This window comes from Schistocerca americana, chromosome 2 (genome assembly GCF_021461395.2).
Source record: "Schistocerca americana isolate TAMUIC-IGC-003095 chromosome 2, iqSchAmer2.1, whole genome shotgun sequence".
NCBI lineage: Eukaryota > Metazoa > Arthropoda > Insecta > Orthoptera > Acrididae > Schistocerca > Schistocerca americana.
In genome coordinates this window covers 552,496,292-552,512,628 of record NC_060120.1, presented here as the reverse complement: position 1 = coordinate 552,512,628, position 16,337 = coordinate 552,496,292, and the positions used below count along the sequence as shown (strand labels likewise).

Here is a 16,337-nt window from a genome sequence, read left to right as displayed (position 1 = left end):
TTCGAATTTTCAAATGTTATCCGGCATCAATAGCAAGAAGATGATCAACAAAAGTGCTTCGCAAAGTTTCAAGTCTAGTGCTACGCAAAAAACCTGCAGTGAAAAATCATCCAAATCAAAATGTAAGTGTGTAACATGTGAAGTCCATCCTGACAAAGCAAAACTAGTTGAAACTATTAATTCGTTGCAAGAAATTGTATGCAGATCCTTGGCAGAAAACAGAATGTTAGCTGATAGACTCAAATGTCTTGAAAATGATCATGGAAAACTAAAAACCGCCGAGCAGGGCGTAAGTGAATTCGACAGAAATAAAGTGTACACAGTAACCGATGATTCCGTCGCCGTTTCAAGTTTTCCAACACATTCTGGGTGTACCGGTAACGCTAACCATAGCGCAATCATTTCGTCGTCTTTAGTAATAAATTCTCCTGCCGTGCTCCAAAAAACGGTAGGCCTATCAACAAAAGATCAAATCGTGCACCATCTGAAAGAAAAACCTGTTATTAAGAAAAATGTGGAACCTACACAACAGAGTCCATGTAAAATAAAGTGTGCAGATATCGTAAATAGTGTTTCTTCTTCAGTAATAGCTCAAAAAAAACAAATTCGATATCCTACTACAAAACGATGGTCATTGTGAAAAACAAACTTCTGCTGCATACAATAAACTTGCTCCCAAGACCGCAAAGTTAACACAGGTTCATAGTTATCAAAAAAGGTTACCGAATGTGCAAAAACAGAATATATCTACACAGCAAAAACACGTTTCAAAACCTTCTAGCCCCAAAACTGTGATGAACAAAAAAATTTGTGTGCTTGGTGACAGTCATGGACGTGGAATTTCAGCACTATTGAAAGATAAATGTAATTTAATGGTAACAGGTTTTGTGAAGCCAGGAGCGCAGTTTTGTGAGGTAAATAAACTAACAAACTCTACTGATGTATCTCACTTAAGTAATTGTGATTTTGTCGTGCTTCTAGGTGGTTCAAACGATATATATAGGAATGAAACAAAAGGGTTTGCAAAAGAAATGAAGGAATGCTTAAACAACCTATTACATACAAATGTACTCGTTGTTAACATTCCTCATCGTTATGATTTGCCTTCCTGGTCCTGTGTCAACCAAGAAATTTGCATTGCAAACAAACTGATTTCAGAAATATGTTCTACATTTCATAACATAGAGATGATTGATACATACAATTTAGGAAGAATATTTCATACCGCTCATGGACTACATTTAAATATGTTAGGAAAAGACCAAATAGTAGAAAAACTCCGAAATCATATCCTGAAGAAATCAGCCCCAAGTATCAAGATCGCCAAACAACCACAAATTACAAAATGGTTTAGGCCAAAAACAGAAGCTTTGATGGAAGCCGAACTGTGTCAACCACTAAAAACCATCTCTACTACTGAAAATTGCGTGCAAGAAGCCACACACAAAAATAAAATCTTGGCCAATTTTTTAGGGTAAGTGCTGTGTCAGAAATACCTTTAGAAAAGAAATTAATCAAACCCTTAACTGAAAAGTCACAAAGTTCATCATTTCTTGTATTACACCATAATGTCCAGTCATTCAGAAATAAGATTCAAATGCTGGAAGTGTTACTTCAGTCTCAAATAAATCCAGATGTAATATGTATTACCGAACACTGGCTGTCTAAAGAAGAAATTCAGTCAACCTCTATTCCAAGGTACTCATTAACAAGCTTCTATTGTAGGAATTTCTCCACACATGGCAGTACTGCTATATTTGTAAAGGACCAGATAAAATTCAGTGAGGTAGGCCTAAATGAACAGATTGCATTATCTGAAGATAAGGAATTTGAGGTTTCTATGGTTAAGCTGCCTGAACTAAACTATATAATTATAAATAAAAACAAAGATGAGGTGATTTACCGAACGAAAGCGCTGGCAGGAGGGGAAGACGAAAGGAAGTGGGTTTTAAGGGAGAGGGTAAGGAGTCATTCCAATCCCGGGAGCGGAAAGACTTACCTTAGGGGGAAAAAAGGACAGGTATACACTCGCACTCACGCACATATCCGTCCACACATACAGACACAAGCAGACATATGTCTTACCCCTAAGGTAAGTCTTTCCGCTCCCGGGATTGGAATGACTCCTTACCCTCTCCCTTAAAACCCACTTCCTTTCGTCTTCCCCTCTCCTTCCCTCTTTCCTGATGAGGCAACAGTTTGTTGCGAAAGCTTGAATTTTGTGTGTATGTTTGTGTTTATTTGTGTGTCTATCGACCTACCAGCGCTTTCGTTCGGTAAGTCACCTCATCTTTGTTTTTATATATAATTTTTCCCACGTGGAATGTTTCCCTCTATTATATATAATTATAAATGTATACAGAGCACCAAGTAGTAATATTCCAAATTTTATGACCAAATTAGAAGTTCTGCTGAATAGTGTCAGCTCATTAAATATGAGAATAATACTTTGTGGCGATTTTAACATTGATTTATCAAAAAACAGTAATGCCAAACTTGATTTCTTAAACATGACCAAATCCTTTAATATGATCACCACAATACACTCTCCAACAAGATCAACAGAGCATACTGATTCAATAATTGATCAAATCTTCATAACTGATACTGGTTACAAATTCACTGGCGAAGTACTGAGCATGGGATACAGTGACCATGATGCTCAGCTACTGAACGTTGACATGGAAAATAGTAAAATCAGCCCCAAAAAAGTATTTCAAAGAAGAAACTTTTCAGATGGCAATATTAGGATTTTTAACTTCCTATTAGCTAAGGAAAATTGGGACAGTGTTTACATGCAAACAACTGTTGGTAATATGTTCTTAAGCTTCCATAACACCTTCCTTTATTACTTTAACCCTGCTGTTCTGTTCACTTTTACTTGACATATATACTGTTCGGGTCAATATGACCCGACATATCAAAATGCTTTAGAAACATAAATTTTGGTACAGTTTTAGCTATCGACATTGTTGTTCTATTCCAGTACCTTGTTAGTAATAATAATAATAATAATAATAATAATAATAATGGTAATAATAATAATAATAACAATGCATACAACTTTATTGAGGGATATTTTTCATTTAAATATGCACATAAATTTGAAACAACAGACAGTTTCCATTACAGGCATTCAACTTAGAAAGCACTACAGTTTTTCCATACTTCTATTCTTATTGTTGACAGTTTAGACGTAAGTATTGACATTTTCTAACAACAGACAGTTGTCATTACAGATATTCATCTTAGAGCACACTACAGTACAGAACACACTACAGTTTTTTTATTACATTCCAACATAGAAAGCACTACAACTTTAGAATCCTCTCTTCTTACTGATTGTAGTTTAGGCACAAGTATTCACATAAATTTGAAACAACAGAATTTTCAATACAATCATCTTATAAAATACTACAGTTCTTTTCTTACTGCTTGCACTGTGGACACAAGTAGGTTACATGTTTCTTGCAAATATGTTTACTACATTTTCCACACACCATGTTTGTTTTATTGTCATTACTTGATGGACAGAACTTACAGCGTGCACGTTTTGTAGATTTTCTTGTTGTTACCGATTCTGACACACCACCCACATCATTCGGGTTTTGGATGCTTGTGACCATTCTCAAAGAATCTTCTGTTCTTGGGAAATGCGTTCTTGATGCAATATGTTCTTTTATCAGTGACTTTCCAAGTTCCTCCAAGAATATTCTCCTTCTAGTCAATTTGCTTGCATTCCAATTAGGGTCAACCGAAATCCACAAAACGTATGCATTATAAGCAGAAACATCAAGAATATTGTAGAAAACTATCATTGGCCACCTATTACTTTTTCGTTTGCATGTATATGTACCTAATAACTGATCAAGCGTGTCTACAGCACCTTTGGTTGAATTATAGTCCAAAATCATTTTTGGCTTCTTATCAGCCCTGTCACTGATTTCCGCATCATGGTGGAGAGTGCTCATAAGTACAACATTCTTGTGTCTCTTAGGAATATAATTAACCACAGTAGTGTCATTTGTGAAGTAAAATGAAGAGCTGTGTACCTCCTTGTTGGTCATTTTGTGTGGAAGCTCCGGCTTATTTTTCCGTATAGTTCCCAACATAGTCAATTTCCTTTTCAGAAGCAGCTGCCCCAAATTGTACGACGTAAAAAAGTTGTCACACGTGATATTCTGACCACGTAACTCAGAAGTGAGATCAGATACCACCCTCATTCCCTGATTTCTTTCTGGTGCCGCTCCACTCACCTTTCCTGTATAAATTTGGGCTTTCAGTACGTATGAAGTTTTGCTGTCACACATGGTCCATATTTTGATCCCATATTTTGCCGGTTTACTTGGGATATACTGCTTGAATGGACAGCGACCTCTAAATGCTACTAACTGCTCGTCAACAGTAACATTTTCTCCTGGATTATACAGTTTAGGAAGGACCTCTACCCACTTCTCCCAAATACTACGAATTGCGGCAAGTTTGTCAGTACGTCGTCTTTCCTCTCTAGTAGATTTCTTGTCAAATCGCAGGACACGTGATATCTTACAGAATGTTTCATGAGACATGGTTGCTCGAAATATGTTTCGCCCAGTATCTTTATCCCACAAACTTTTTGTAGACTCCCCATGAGATCGATATACACCCGCTAGGAGTAAGAGTCCTAAGTATGCATGGAAAACAGAACCATCAATATCTGTCCACTGTTCACCATAAACTCGCTGCCCTTCAATATTTGTCATCTCTATTATTTCATTTTGAAGCGCTGTGTGAAATACTGCTTCAAATGAACATTTTACATCAGATATTCTGCTGACTGCATACCTGGTAACTCCTGGGGTACTCTTGATGATGTTCGAAGCTGGTAGGCGACCATGTTGTGCTGGTGGATGCAACTGCCATTCTATATTCCCATTTTTAGAAAGAAAAGTCTCTACACTATTTTGTATGGGCTGTGGACTGTCGTAACTGTCATCGGAACACTCGCTTTCAGATGCATTGCTGATGTGATCTTCAAACTCAGAAAGTGATCCTTCATCTGGTGAGGCATTTACTATTTCTTCCAACTCACGATCATTCAATGGTCTCATCGCCATGGTGTCACAAGTCAAACTGGGCAGAAACAAAGCATTCCAATTATTGAGAACTGCCAATTATTATTTCCTGGGGAAAGCAACAAACAAGCCCATTGTTGTGAACGCATGGAGCTTTAGGTGATTGTTGAGAGTAAGTTGGAATGATGCAGTCACTATTCCCACACAACACAACAAAAATAATTTTCGCCATTTCCAGATTTTAGAAATAAATACGAGTTACACTAAACATATTTGTGTCGGGTCATTATGACCCGAACATTACATATGCAACTATTACAGTTGAAGCCCAAACTTCTTAAACTTTTTTAAAACCTTTTAAAACACATGCTGCTCATCCATTTTCAGACAAAGTCACAAAGTTTCATAAATATATATTGGTATTTACATAATGTAAAATAACGTTCATATTCGTTTCGGGTCATATAGACCCGAACAGAACAGCAGGGTTAATACAGCATTTCCTTTTGAAACAAAAACTTCAAGCAATCAAAATAGAAAGTCGTGGGTAACAAAAGGAATCAAAATTTCTAGTGAGAGAAACAGATTTCTCCAATATTGCCCCAAAAATACATAGTCACTGAAGAATTTTCTGACTATTGTAATGCCTACTAAAAAAACTTATCTTAGAGTGATTAGACAGGCAAAACTTTTATGGAATGACAATTTTATAAGAAACTCTTCAAACAAAATGAAAGCTATGTGGAAAGTTATTAAAAAAGAAACTTGTAGTTCAACACCTAAAAAGGAAAACATTTCCCTAACACCTAATGACTCTAAGGTCACAGATCCATACACAGTTGTAAACAAGTTCAATGAATATTTCACCTCACTAGCAGAAGATCTCATTCAGGCAAACTGCAAGGTATCGTTCTTCAATTCCACCAATACGTCAAACAGCACTAATGCTACAATGTTTGTTTATGAAACAAACCCTGATGAAATTATGAACATAATAAAATTGTTACGCAATAAAATCTCTAGTGGCTATGATGAAGTACCTGACCTCATATTAAAGGTGTGTGCTCCCCATATAGTAAAGCCATTATCAACCATCTACAACCAATCATTAAAAACTGGCATTTTTCCAGATGCTCTCAAAATAGCTAAAGTCTCACCATTACTAAAGAAAGGTTCCCCTGATTTAGTATCCAATTATAGACCATTATCCATATTAAGCATCTTTTCAAAAATCCTGGAAAAACTTTTTTATGACAGGCTTATAAATTTCATAAAAAACCACGCACCAATCAGCATTCAACAACATGGTTTTAGTAAATCTTTATCCACCCAGACAGCAATTTTTGAACTGTTGGACCACATACTGAAACAAATTGACCAACATAATATAGCTGCAGGTATCTTCTTAGATCTCTCTAAAGCCTTTGACGTACTAGATCATAAAACACTGCTTGCTAAATTGGAAAGAAGAGGAATAAGAGCTGTGGCTCACAACTGGCTATGCTCTTACCTACAAAACTGCAGACAGAAGGTATCACTTCAATACGATATTAATGTACAGAATAAAATAAATAACAGTTTTCCTCTCGGAGGAAAGAACAATAAGATATGGTGTTCCCCAGGGTTCTGTTCTAAGGCCATTACTTTTCCTCATTTACATAGATGATCTTTTTGAATGTATGAGCCCACAAAAAACTATCCTGTTTGCTGATGATACAAGCATAGTGTTGACTGGATCTAGCTCTGAATCCCTTCAGACAATATCTGATAACTCTATGGAAAAACTTTCTGAGTGGTTTAACAAAAATGGCCTAATTGTTAATAGTGGGAAAACTGTATGTATCAACTTCCATCCAATTCCCACATTCAGTCAAAAAACTATCCAAGTAAAATTAAATAACGATGAAATTGAAAATGTAAATGCAACAAAATTTTTGGGTCTATGGGTCCAACAAAATTTAAAATGGGACACACATATAAACAACTTATCAAAGAAACTCTCATCATTGTGCTATGGACTAAGAATACTAAAATCTACTACAAGTAAATCCACACTAATGCAAGCATACCATGCGCAGTTCCACTCATTGCTCCGCTATGGAATCATCTTTTGGGGAAATTCAACTCACAGCACAAGTATATTTAAACTACAAAAAAGAGCACTGAGGATAATCTGTGGCCTCAAAAAGCTGGAATCCTGTAAATGTCAATTTATAAAACTTAATGTTCTAAGCATCCCATCCCTATTCATTCAAGAAACAATCCTATTCACCAGGGAATACCTCTCAAGAACAGGCAAATTAATCCGAAACAATGATATACACGCTCATTATACCAGAGGGCAATCTAATATCCATCAAATTTTTTCAAGGACATCATCATACCAAAAATATATAACTCATCTGGGTGTCGTACTACACAATAAAATTCCAGAACAAATAAAAACTGCTCCAGATCCAATATTTAAAAATAAACTAAAGGCATTTCTGACAAAGCACTGTTTCTATTCAGTACAAGAATTCCTGGAAATGAAAAATTATAAAGTTCCTTTGTAAAATACTGTGATTAGAGTAAAACATTCTGTAGGCAAAATAATAACCTAATTTCTACTATACACAACTATGTTTCAGTTTCACTTCCCAAAATTTTTCAACTCGCTTTTGAATGTACAAGTACACATTCTATTAGTATTAAAACTTAATTGTCTGTGAAATCTCAATGTTAATTTCATGTTTAATGTAGTTTTTAAATGACATTGTCCTTCTGTTGTGTTTCCAGTTGACATTTTCACTATTCTGTAATCTCGGTGATTATTTGTGTAAATTTAAAGTAGCACTACATTGCCTACATGTTTCTTAGTTCCCCATGTAAATTGTTTGTATTCTCTGTATGTGAAGTTACTATATTCATCAACGAACAATTTTGTGTACATTTTTTTAAATGGCAGTCCATTGCCTATTTTTTTTCTCCAAACTACATATTTGTTAAGAAAAATGACTTGTCCTATATCATGTGTACTTTGTACAATATGTGATCCACAGGATAAATAAATAAATAACAAATAACACATTTACGAACCACAAACAAATTTTGGTTAGTGTCAAACTTTCTTTTACAAAAATTTTATGGCTGTATGATACTCATTTTTCTCCATTTCTAAGAATTCAAACACCACACTTCTTTTAGCCAGTTGCCTACAGCCAATTTGCAATTTAACACAAAGCCTGTTGAAAATTGTCACAAGACTTCCATGCACATGACAGGTTTATTGATGGTGAATGCTGAGAACTTCTTGCACCACTGTCATGTATTGACAATCTCAGTACTTATTACATTATTGATCTGATTTGCAAACAGATTTCTTTCTGTCTTGTATTAGCCATCAAAAACAATTGCTACTCTCACATATTAGAAAGAGGAGTATAACTGACCTCACATTATTTACAAAATTTTGATCAGACTCTTTAATCTTCCTCACTCCACTTTCTCACCACACCTACCACTGTCGTGTTCATGTCTTACCATTGGATAAGGGAAAGCTCTCTTTGAAACTGTTCAAATCATATGCAAGGTACCATGCAAGCACAGTTCATTTGTTAATCCTAACGTATATTAATATTTAGTAAAAATAAATTAAAATATAATGGTCATGCAGATAATCCAAAATACTTTGGGGGAAAATCTGTAATTCTACCTGCTGTGTAAAATTCTGCTTGGTAAAAGTATCAGATATTCATCTCCTTTCTCATTTTATCATTTCTCCACTTTTCCCAAATATTGTAATCCACAATAATAGTCGATGTATAGTAGTAGTAGTAGTAGTAGTAGTAGTAGTTATAGGTTATTATATGGACATTTGAAACTGTACAATTTCAAATGTAAGTGGAATAATACTGTTATTGCCTTTTTGATAATAACAAATTGTTTTATCAGTTATGATATTCAGTAACACCATAAAAGTGGAGAACTTACTCTTACTCTCTTCATTATCTGGTTGTTATCTGATCCTCCTTAGGCATCATTTGACTAAACCCCATTAAATTTGCAGTATTTACCTGCTTATAAGATAAGGTCTTTTCCCAAATTTGCCATTTGAAAAATACTGGTTCATCTTATATTTGCAGATTAAATTATTGCTGCTGAGGTAAATTTTTTTACAGTGTTTTATAGGTTAATATAGGGATCCTCTTACATTTATAAATGAAGCTTTGGCTATTGAGCTTTCATACAAATTTATTTGGAAGAGTTCCAAAGGGTAGAGCTTAGCAAACAGTACTTTCATTCGAATAGGCTCAAGATTTCCCAATACGCAGAAGCGCTCGATACAGTATTGATCTTGTTTGACCAATCATGTGACATTTGTCTCGCAAGGCTTGTGCAAAGGATGGATATGTGAGGAACTATGAACTAGGCACTACAACAATCTAATGCTCTGCTACAAAAAATTGACTATTTTGTGAGACACAGGATAAAATAGCATTAAATTCTGTCAACTCACAAACTTTTGTTGTGTCTGAAGAGATTTGCAATAGAAGTTCTCATACATGTATGGATGCCATATACATATTAAGAGAAGAAATTCTCATAATATTGTTACATGCCATCCTGGATTTTCCATTGTTTGATACCATATACATACGTTTATGCTGCCTCTTAAGTAACAGTAACATTCAAAGGTGAAAATCTTGTCCCTCAAACACCATTACAGGATTCTGAACTCAAGTCAGTATTTTATTTGCTTAGAATAAACTAATGATTTACGAAGTGCATTGCAAATGAAAATTCAGTAGCTGTTCATGTGTTAGAGTACTGGGGGAAAAAATGTTACGATCTTTTAATTAGCTTTAGTACAAGGTGGTGACATTCAAATAAAGTGATAAAGGAAATTAATCCAGAATTAAATGTCAAACAAATGGAACAAATCATATTAAACTGACTGCAGTTGCTATCACAAGAATAAATTATAGCAGAAAGACCTGTTGTGGAGCTAGTACCAAGTGGGCACTAGATCGCACGACACACGAAAGTTCGAGAATTGGACTGAATCATTATTTAGATCTCCTATTTATGTATTAGTTGCTGTTATTACAAATTACATTCACCCTAGAAGATACAGCTGTCCATATTTCATTGTTGCTCAAGCACAGCACTATGGGAGGCATGTAGAGGGAACAGTGGCATGAAATAGCTGATAACTACAATGAGTCGGGGGGGGGGGGGGGGGGGGGGGTGCGCAGAATGGCGAGCGGGCAGCAGATTCCATCTTGCTGCCAACTGCTGGAATCTATACTGTGTGATTCTGCTTTTTATTAACATCTTAACATGTTTAAATTGTAATTTGCATGAATCCATTTGCTCTTGGAACCAAATTGACTTTAAATTTGAACAAATAATTCACAGTAGCATACATTTCTGCGGGACATGCTAAAAGTCTAAAGTGGGGCCAATGGCATACTTAGGTATTTCGTGCAGCAGTGTTGCCATGCTCCCCGTGAGGTATGATGCAAACAACTGGGGGTGTTTCAGCTGCTGGTTCTACACAGCCAATGAGAGAGTGGTGGGCAGATGATATGTTTTTGAAGCAAAAGAAATTAACATTTTCACGTCAGTATAGGTGTGAAATCAACCTTATGTTTAAAAATATCACAACATATTCAGGAAAGAAAACAGCCAAATATTTGTTGTTACAAAGATGTAAGTTGCACAGCTGTTCTGTTAAGATGATGACGATTATGATTAGAAATAGGGGTGCCACCGAAGACGGCTAAAAAAGTGAGGCAGTGAAGATTAATGTAAACAATCTGTTTTTGTTTATTTTTCCTTGTGTTATCAAAATGTAAATAAGTAATAAATATTCTAAGCTATTAGAGGTGTACTGGTAACTTTTTAGCCAGATACCTTACGTAAATAAGAGTTCATAATTTCGATTAGTCAGAGTATGTTAAACAATAATTTTTTCTCAAGAAGCCTGTTATGAAAAGGGGGTCATCTTATACTAAGGTAAATACAGTAATATAAAATTATCACTTTTATTTCTGGACCACAGATTATTGCCTACTATTTGATATCAGAAAGATTATAATATTTCACTGCCTGTAAGAGATGTTACAGTTGTTCTTTTTAAAAAAATCCAATGCATTTCATTTCACTGCATTAAAGTGAGAAAATACAATCAGCTTACTAGTTATTTGATAGACTTGATGGTTCTTTTTAGTGCATGTTATGTGATGTCTTAACAGGTCCAATTTATTAGTGTATTTTCTTCATTATTCTGTGTACAAGCATCATAAATACGATTATTCCTGTTTGTACACAACACATAAACAGCAGTGGCATATTTAAAATTCACACTCATATGGAAAGAGCAACTAGAACTCCCTACAGAAATTAGTGACCACCCTTGACATAAGACTTGATCTTTACATGAAAATGCGTATCAACAGGACTCCTAATCTATAATATGTAAAAGATCCAATAGGTGTTTTTACATACAACAGGACCAATAACAGCAAGACCACACACATCAAAAAAAGTTTTGCATCACCTCAGTTCCAAGAGTTCTGGAACCTGTACAGAAAATTGGAATAGAGATAAACATAAACATCATTTCTCCCCTTTTTTTGCTCATGAAAACCACACATTGCATGTTGTATCACCATACAGCGAGAGGTGTTGGGCCAGGTAGCTGTACACACCAGCACCTCTAATACCCAGTAGCATGTCCTCTTGCATTGATGCTTGCCTGTATTCGTTATGGCATACTATACGCAAGGTCATAAAGACACTGTTATTCAAGATAGTCCCACTCCTCAGTGGTGATTCGGCGTAGATCCCTCAGTGGTTGATGGTTCACATCATCGATAAACAGCCCTTTTCGATCTATCCCAGGCATGTTCATTTGGATTCATGTCTGGAGAACATGCTGGCCACTCAAGTCGAGTGATGTCATTATCCTAAGGGAAGCCATTCACAAAATGTTCAGGATGGGGACATGAACTGTCATCCATGAAGACGAATGCCTCGCCAATATGCTGCCGATATGGTTGCACTATCAGTTGAAGGATGGCATTCACGTTTCGTACAGCTGTTATGGCGCCTTCCATGACAACCAGCGGTGTGCATTGGCCCCACATAATGCCACCCCAAAATAGCAGGGAACCTCCACCTTGATGCACTTGCTGGACAGCGAGTTTAAGGCGTTCAGTCTGACCAGGTTGCCTCCAAACACGTCTCCGACAATTGTTTGCTTGAAGGCGTATGCAACACTCATTGGTGAAGAGAATGTGATGCCAATCCTGAGCAGACCATTCAGCATGTTGTTGGGCCCATCTGTACTGCCCTGCATGGTGTCATGTTTGCAAAGATGGACCTCACCATGGACGTTGGGAATAAAGTTGCGCATCATGCAGCCTATTGCACACAGTTTGAGTTGTAACACGACGTCCTATGGCTGCCTGAAAAACATTATTCAACATGATGGCATTGCTGTCAGGGTTCCTCCGAGCCATAATCCCTAGGTAGCGGTCATCCACTGTAGTAGTAGCCCTTGGGCCGCCTGAGCGAGGCATGTCATCGACTGTTCCTGTCTCTCTGTATCTCCTCCATGTCTGAACAACATCGCTTTGGCTCACTGTGAGATGCATGGACACTTCCCTTGTTGCAAGCTGAGATGTTTATATTTTCCCACCTCCGCGTTGCAAATGTTTTGACTTTTGAGTGAAATGCCCAGTTGATGTGCTGTTGTTTTCACGTCAATTCTACCAACAGTGAGAGTTGTTTAGTTCTCGGGGTGTTGTAAAATTCCTGGATTCGTCTCGTCGCTGTGCAGCCTATGAAAAGGATTGCGGAAGACTCCCAAATAAATTCCAAAGTACAGTGCAGTTTTAACACCAATATATTTCCAGGACTCTAGTGTCCGAGCCTGGTGAACTGTACCAGTTACATCACATGTACCCAAAGTTGACATCAAACGACACAGTGTTCACAACAATCAACAAACGAGTGAGCCTACAATACATTTGCTCACAACCCTAGCCAAAAAACGAGTGCCCCAAGGCGCCTATTTATACTTTTGTTAACAGTTACCTACAATGAAAATTACAGTTTTATGTAAAATCACAATTAAAAGTTAAACCGAATATGAGATACACATTGCTAAAAATTTACAATCTCAGTGCTGAACAAGGTGAACCTATTTTCAACTTAGTTATGAGTTAATATAACATTTTCTGACTAATTATGTTACAGGTAACAATTACATTTCTAAATTTGTTTATAACAAATCAACTAGTGCCTGAATTTTAGTGCTAACATATATCGAAGATTCAATTAACATGCTTTACTTATATGTTCTATTTAATTTGCTGTAGTAATTTTATACTGATAGGTTTACTGGTACATGCTGACCATGTGCTACATTTTGTTCGATTAGTTACAGTATTAATTTCACATTTATATTATGTTTCTTACATAAGAACAATGTTAACCAGCAAAGCATCGTTTTCGAATTATATGTATACTGAAGTAGTGGTTATTTTTTGTATGTAATTTGGAAACGGGTCACTTTACAATTGGACAATTAGGACTTGGGTTTATCTTTAATGCTCTCCGAGGGGTTCTGATAGGGCAATGAGATACAGTAATATTTCAGAGCCCTTCCTGGCACAAAGTAACAATGCAGACGCAATTGAACCACAGTATTTACCATCTAGGCATGGTCAAACTATAGACAACGTGAGCCATGTACCTTCTTCCTGGTGGAATGCCTGGAACTGATCGGCTGTCAGACCGCTCCATCTAATAGATGCTGCTCATGCATGGTTGTTTACATCTTTCGGCAGGTTTAATGACATCTCTGAACAGTCAAAGGGACCATGTCTGTGGTACAATATCCACAGTTGACGTCTATCTTCAGGAGTTCTGGGAACTGCGGTGATGCAAAACTTTTTTTTGATGCGTGTAATGTGACACTACAGCTCGTCATCCAGTTGAATAGCTTGGTAATGGGTTTCAGTTTACAAATGGTGTATTGAAAGCAGTGAACTATTTCCAACTGATTTTCCTATGATACATGACACCTGACATTTAGTTTGTGGAGAGTACATTACAAAAAAACACTTTGCATTAACACAATAATTCATCCACAAAAAACCTTCAAAACCAACACATTTATATTCTGTTACTGTCTTTAGAAATGTACAAATATATTTTGAGCCCTTCAGGCTAATAAATTGATTTTTATAAGATGAAATATTAATGTCAAAATAATTTTGTAGATGTTGCAATAATTTTTGTGAATTGAAAATTATGGATTATGTATTATTTCTTTAACTGACATAGTTTGTTGCGCTACTTTGGATACAATATAAATATTATATATTGTTTTAATGAAGTCTGTGTGATAATTCATGTAGAGACAGTTGTTAATTAGTTACCTTGTCCGTAGATCATGTGAATGATTCTTTTATCTAAATGATGCAGTATGAGTCAGTTTACAGGATATGTTCTTGCTATTATATCTATGTCATCCATGTAGGCCAGTATCTGCACTGATATATAGAAGATCGCTCCCCTGTTCAGAAGGTTTGTGTTTTTCATCACGTTTTCCAGGGTGGCGTTAAGGAGAAGACATGCCAACGCATCCCCTTGTCACACTCTGTTTTTAATACTCGATGTATTGGACATCATTCCTATTCTTACACTACCTTGTGTTTCGCTCATTGTCGTTCTCACCAGCCTTACCAACTTGTTTTTAATACAGTTCATTCTGCTAAAGTGTGACATCAGTGGTTGTGTTTTATGTCTATTCTGAGTTAAAACAGCTTGAAGATGGTTTCATTATTGTGGGAAAAGGAATTTTTGGTTATGAAACTACCAAGTTTTCGAAAAGTACAAAGAGATTAATACTTGAGACATAAATAAAGAAAGCACTGTAACCTGCTGGATTGCACTATCATACCAGGCTGACAACTCTTATGCCCACAGATCCATGGCATTTGTGTTACAATCCTTGGATGATGATGATGATGATGATGATGATGATGATGATGATTAACTGTATTAGTGCTGAGTCGACAGAGAGTCTGTTACTATACCTGGAAGGGCAGGTCTCAGCATTGCACGTATCCTTAACTGATGCAGATACACTCAGCTGCTTCAAAATTTAGTGGGAAAGCAACTTACCATGCCCCCATGAAATGTGGAAGGGCAAATATTTGCTTTCATGCTGAAGCCAGTTTGTCTTACATGTACAAAAATAGATTCCAAGCAACTGTTTTTACTCTGTACTTAAGTGTTGATGGATCAGCAGCATATGATCTCAAAAGAGAACTTTGTAGTTATGACGATACTTTCTTCTGATAAACCTTCAATGGTATATAACTACAGAGTTATTTTTCATTTAATTGAGTATATTTAGTAGACTGAAAGTAAAGGTTTCTTTTTTTTTTTTTTTTTTTTACAACATAAATAAGTGATGCCAATAAATATAATGTAAATGGTAAGGTATTTTTATTTTGACCACAACACTGAAAAACAGTGAAATAAAACAAAAATAAAGAACATACAGAATTCAAAAAATAAGCCTTCAAAATTGGCCGCAAAATACAACTAGTTTTTCAGTGGCTACTTATTACATAGGAATTACATCTGATGAATTAAACAAAAGAAAGAAAATTCATAGAGACAAGAGCAGTAATTGATAACAGTTCATAACAGCACTGTATGGCATCTCGGGAGAAATACAAATATTATTATAACCGAGGGGAAAAAGATATTGTTAAAGGTAGAGATTATTAAGAACTGAGAAAAAGTAATGTTGTAGAAGTACAATAATTTGCTCTGAACTGATATTGCTACACAAACTTTTGGTTAAATGAAAGCTTCCATAAGGTACATATTAAGCAGTACATGGACATAGCATTCTCGCTCCGTAATCCAGAACTTAAAAAAGCACTGCTCACAATTTGGTACGCACTATTATTGGAGGAGTACATGGTAAGATGTTTCTGCTGCTAATGATTTCATTTTATAAATAATTTTACTTGTAACTGTATTGTTTGTTCTGTTTATTTCATAGTGATTTTGAGTTTTTTGCTTGTATGAGTAGCACTTGTTAGAGATGCATGGAGCTATGAACATCTACAATATATATTTACTTATTTTTTCTAGAAGCCTTTAATAAACATATTTTGTAGCAGTTGATTACACCCTGCATCTCTAGCAGATACTGAAATATGGAGCACTATGACCGCACAATCAAGAGCACTGTGAAACGAACAGAAT

At 35.9% G+C, this 16,337-nt stretch overlaps 1 protein-coding gene across 2 annotated transcripts in view; it reads left to right on the top strand.

The window, feature by feature from the left end:
* LOC124596521 (4'-phosphopantetheine phosphatase) overlaps positions 1-16,337 on the top strand; it is a 167,045-nt gene that overhangs the window by 63,393 nt on the left and 87,315 nt on the right. The gene's annotated exons all lie outside the window — the stretch shown is intronic.